Genomic DNA, 6,000 nt, shown 5'->3' with positions numbered 1-6,000 from the left:
TGTTTGTATTATTATTTAATTAAAATGGGTTACACAGAAGTAGAAAATTGAAATATTATAGGAATTAAGATAGAGTAGTTAAGATATTCTCCATACTTTATTTTAATTCCTAATAATATTTAAATTTTCTATTTCTGTGTAACCCATTTTAATTAAATAATAATACAAACTGTCAAACAATAATAATGTTATCATGACATTACTACCTGTCACTGTCACGACCTACCATATAACATTGTTCATGAGTAATTGGCCTCACACGATCTAATTAGTGCGATTTAGTTAAAATACCTATACGCATTTTGGACTATATCAATGTCCGATATGTCCAAATATATTACAACTAAATCTAAATCCTTAAGTAATTGGAAAAGCAGGAAGAAATGCCTTAAAGAGGTCTAACAATTACAAGATGTCTTATTTTCTTAAAGAAAAACATCTTTTCGTTTTCTAATATTATCTCGCTTATTGTTAGAGATGGACCCAACAAACTCAATATGGCTATGCTTGACAAGGAACGTTCTATCCAAATATGTAAAAATATACAGGGTGTTCCATTTAAATTAACAAAGTTAACATCCGCGGCCATTTTGTTTGAATTTCATTTGTTTTTCTACTATAATTTTCTAAAACTTTATAAAAAATCGTGCAACTTTTGTATTTCACATTTTTTTATAACTCTTAAAACAAAAAAGTTAAAGAGGGAATCAAAATATAGTGAATCGCCCTGTACATTGGTATTGTTGAATTTCTCAAAACTTTTGATACTTTGGATCACCTTTTAAATTAAAATAACATGAATTTGACAGCTTGCCTGTAATGTTCTTTTAGGTCTTATTTGGTTCATTGTTTTGGAACTTATTATTTCAGGAGTGCCCCAGTGTTCTGTGTTGGGTCCACTGTTATTTTTAATAACAGGCACATTTAATCGTACCAAATTAACTAGAGCTATTGCTTATGCAGATAATACTGAATTATTTCATTTTCTCGGTCCTAAAAGCATTAAAATTGTTGAGAAGCACATAAACCTAAAACATAACCCAAATATGTAAATGTTCAGTCAATTCAGTCAATCAATAATTGTTCAAACAATTTTACACTGAATTGATTGTCTTGTTTTATCCATATACCTTAAAGTTACTGTAATACGGATACAGTTTCTGTTTAGTCGCAACAATTAAACATCGTTTTCAAAAAGTTTTCTCTCTTGCCGTCGTTTCGTTTCCATATTAGAAAAAAGTAATTATGTATCTCAAAATATTAATGAATTCGGTTGGTTGCGAATGGACAGTTTATAGAATTATAATTTATCTATAACTGTTTTTTCTGTTATTTACCTGGTAAATTGTGTTACCGCTATACTCGTACATAATATTAATTTGAGAAATGCCTCTTTGTTTTCTTTGCCTAAATTTTGTGCTATATGATACAAAAGTCTAATTTTTACAATAAAGTCAAATTTTATGCTAATTTATTTAATTAATTTAAAAGGCCTCCAGTACATTGTTTTAGCAATAAGTCTTGCTATATTACGTTCACTCGTCTTATACCTTTACTTTGTCTGCTGTTCTTGTATAGAAACTTTATATCATTATAAAATAATAATAATTAAAAAAATATTTGATCACATCTTTTCAATTCTTAGCGGTGAAAATGTTCTGAATTGAAATATATCGCCTTAATCTAAATACAGTTTATTAAGTTATGAAAAAGTATACAGGTGTTTCGGTTGCTTCCTGAACTTGTTATATAAATTTTTAAAATCATGTCCTAAAGTATGAACCTAAACAAAAATATATTAAAGAATTCTTTCACTTTCTTAGTATAGAGTTGTCAGATTCCGAATATATGGAAAATTGTCCTCTCTACAAAAACGCAAGCTAGCTTAGCTTTTTCAGTAGGTACGTCCTGATGTCAGTAGAACTTTTCTAGATAGCAGATGCTCGACCCTTTTAATAAATGTATCTACCCAATTTATATTTCGATTACTAAACCTTTTTAAGGTTCTATTAAAGGCTATTCTTAATGACAATTTTCGATTTCTAGTATTAATGAAATATACAGAGTGTGTTCTAAAGGAGCTATTTCGATAAAATTTAGGAATCCCATCTTTCTCGAAAATATAAATAAAAAATAAGGATAATACTACTGTTCTAAACCGTTTTAAAAGGACACTATGATCTTTTAAAAGTAGTAAAATACAAGTCTGGGCGTCTATTATATAGGGTTTTCAAAAAGTTTGGAACCCCCCATCTATCTCAGAAAATACTGCTCAAACAAAAAAAATGATTAGGACAAAAGTTGCAGGGTTTTGAGCGAGCAATCCAATGGTGACCTTGACCATTACCTTGACCATGACCTTGAAGGTCATTTATAGGTCAAGTTGAAAATTTTAAATGAAACCGTATACTTTTCACGCCGGAAATGGTAAGGACGGAAAATTTTACGTTCGAATGTCACCTTGACCATGACCTTCAAGGTCATTTAGAGCTCAACCAGAGCATTTTAAATGGAACCATATCTTTTTGACCCCGGAAATGGAAAAAATTGAAATTTTTACGTTCGGATATGACCTTGACCATGACCTTCAAGGTCATTTACAGGAAAAATTGATTTTTAATAAATGATTCGATATTTCTCGCTCTTTTCATTTCCGGGATCAAAATTATACGGTTCCTTTTAAAATTTTCAACTTGACCTCTAAATTACCTTGAAGGTCATGGTCAAGGTTATATCCGAAAGTAAAAATTTCCATTTTTCCATTTCCGGGGTCAAAAGTATTCAACTTGACCTCTAAATGACCTTCAAAGTCATGGCCAAGGTCATGGTTAAGGTTGCCGTTGGATTGCTCACTCAAAACCCTGCAACTTTTGTTCTAATAATTTTTTTGTCTGAGCTATATTTTCTGTGATAGAGGGTGGGGTTCCAAACTTTTTGAAAACCCTGTAATAATTATCGGAATTAGAAATTTCAGGAGTTTCACTATCAAAAAAGTTGCGTGCTCCACAAACAATATTTATTGGATTTTAAAAGACCTTTCCCAACTAAAACTTTAGTGCATCTAGAGTTTTTTCGTAGGATTCACCGTGTATTCAGTCCATCCGTTTGAGTCTTATTTCATTTCAGTAAATGTTTCTCGTAAAATCTTTAATTCTGATTTTTATGTTCGATCAACTGTAAACAATGTTCGTGATATTGGCATGGTTTTTCGACTTTAGATGTGGACTTGTACGCTGTACATTTTAAAACAAAAAATTTTGGTTAGAAACGACTTATCTGTCGTTCTAAGAAGATCGTCTATAGCATTCTTTTTTCAATTGAAATCACTCAAACTACCTACTCCTATTTTCTCTGGATTAATTTAAAGAGAAGGAACTAAAGTAAATTATATTGGTACTCTTACGAAACGGCGTCAATATAAAGAAAAAAAGGAAAAATTTTAGGAAATAGAATAATTCCGATTTTTTAAAAGTAGCCTTGCTTTCATTATGGGGATATTGTACAAAATAGAAATCAACAGTAAAACAAATTAGTGTATAAAATTGCATTGAATAAAACTAAATGGCAAATAAAAAAATAAAAGTGAATTCAACGAACAGTTATCACGTACGAGACTGTTTTAATTGGGCCATTTATTAATATTACGTATAAATAAAATGTCATACTAGTGTTCATATCCATTTATTTAGTGATATTTAGAATGATAGTTCGCAGACAGAGAGGAATTACTTACATATATTTCGCCCTAAGGCAAGAATTCAAAATACAGAATCAAAAAAAAAAACAGTGAGCATCACATTCACATTGGATCGAGACTGACGTGCTTGCTTGGGGCGTAGAAATCCTTTGCCAACCCATTGTGATGACTGAACTTTTGTCTCAATGTCGTAGCCGTAAACAAAGCTGTCGTCTCTCGTTATAATCCTTCGAATGAATATTTCATCGTCATTGGAGATTATTCAAGGACTTACAGACGTCCACACGATGTTCTTTCTGGTGGTCGGTCATCAAACGAGGAACAAATTTTGCTGCAATTCTATGCTTGTTCAATTTTTTAGTCAAAATTTCATGTCATGGCCCAATTAAGATGCTAGCTTCTTCTACAATTTCTCTAACAGTCAATCGGAGATTTGCACGCACCAGATCTTTGACTTTTTGAACGTGGGTGTCATCAGTCGTAGTCGTAGACCTTCCTGGTTGAGAATTATCTTCAACTAATTGACGATCACATTTAAATCGTGAAAACCATTCGTAACATTGCGTACGACCCAAAGCATCATCCCCTTAAGCTTGTTTCAAAAGTTGAAACGTTTCCGTGAAAGTTTTTTCCCAGTTTCACGAATCATTATCGTTGTTCTAGAAAATCGCACATTTCAAAAATCGTCACCAATACTTAAATACGTTGCATTGAAATAAGAATATCACGAAATCTAAATGAGATATCAACATCCCAAGAACATGTGACGACAGAGGAGGTTATGCGCAACACAATGCTGCTAACCGCGGGTCCGCGTACAACTAAATATCTCCATTAGCGCGTAATTTAAAAAGTTTGGTTATTTTCCGAACTCGTATATTTCTTAACAAACTTGAGTCATTGGTTGATCTAATTTATTTAATGGCGAAGATATAGAATGTCAATAGGTACCACCAAACGCCTCAAAATTTCATACTATGGCATTTATAAGAAAAAGTATCTCTTCCATTTTGTTCAAGTGACGAATTTTATTTAATTATAAAAAGAGCTTACCACAAAAACAGTTTATAGCAATGTTTTGGTAGAAATACAATTTTAAGTACACCGCAATATATCGAAATTCATTTTGAAAAAAAAATTAATAAGATAATAATTTGATAATTTTAATATTCTTTTAGCTGTAGGTATCTTTACAAAATTAAGAGCATAATTTTAGTAATTATGAATCTCTTAAAACAGGAACTTAACTTTTAATCAAATTATGAATTTGAAAAATATGTAATTAAAGCAGGTACCCAAAGATTCACGTCGTCCAAATAATCATACGTATTAAAAATAATTTAGAGAATTACCAAAAAGGAAAATTCAGTAATTTTTAAACGCACAAGTACAAAACAAACTTCAACATATGCTCAAAATGTCCACCACTATTCTCGATGCACGCACGACACCTTCGAATCCAATTTTCGCGCACTCGCTGGAAAATTATCACGTATGGTAAACATTTTAAAAAAGCAAGGAGAAACACCTCAAGAAAAGGAAATAGTGGTACGCAAAAAACACTCCGTCACGGTCAAATTCCAGATACCAACTGAATTCCGTATTGCTATATGAATTTTATCGAATTTTAAATTTATTACAATGCTAATGTTTTAGAATTAAGCATCAGAAAGTTTAAAAAGTAATAAACATTGTATTTTATGGTATTCTGTACACGCAGTTATGTTTCCATAATTAATCGAACTTTTGTACGTCAAGTTGGAGACTTTGTTAATTTTTTTCTCGGAAATGGTTGAGTTTAAGACCCATGTCATATAACGTTTTTTTGTTTTAATGTATTCTATCGTCTGTTAAAATTAAGTCAGTTAAAATTCTAACACCCTGTATATTTATCGTAATTTATGACCAATACTATTGTATTACAGAACAAGAAAAAATAAAAGGCAGTATCGCAACGTCACTACTTAACGTAGTTTAAAGACAGTTGAATTTTTTTCGTCTAGTTAACGCCCTATTTAAAGAATTTTATTTGAACGAGAAATATGTTTAAGCAATTTTAATTTTAAATATATGCTGTAGAAGTGATGTAATATGTTTGAGTGTCTGCGTCTAGTGAAACTGATGGTACCCTTTCCGCCGTTTTTTTACCTTATCGATAATAAAGCAGTCAGTTTGTCAGAACTTATCTAGCCTGGGATGTACAAATCATGATTCTTTTGGAAAAGTTGGACGTGCGTGCAGATCCAATAAATCTGCATGCGAAGTTGCCAATATGATCCTGTTAAACCATACGCAAATAAAGT

This window comes from Anoplophora glabripennis, unplaced genomic scaffold (assembly GCF_000390285.2).
Source record: "Anoplophora glabripennis isolate ALB-LARVAE unplaced genomic scaffold, Agla_2.0 scaffold536, whole genome shotgun sequence".
Taxonomy (NCBI): domain Eukaryota; kingdom Metazoa; phylum Arthropoda; class Insecta; order Coleoptera; family Cerambycidae; genus Anoplophora; species Anoplophora glabripennis.
Note: the sequence above shows the minus strand (reverse complement) of the source record.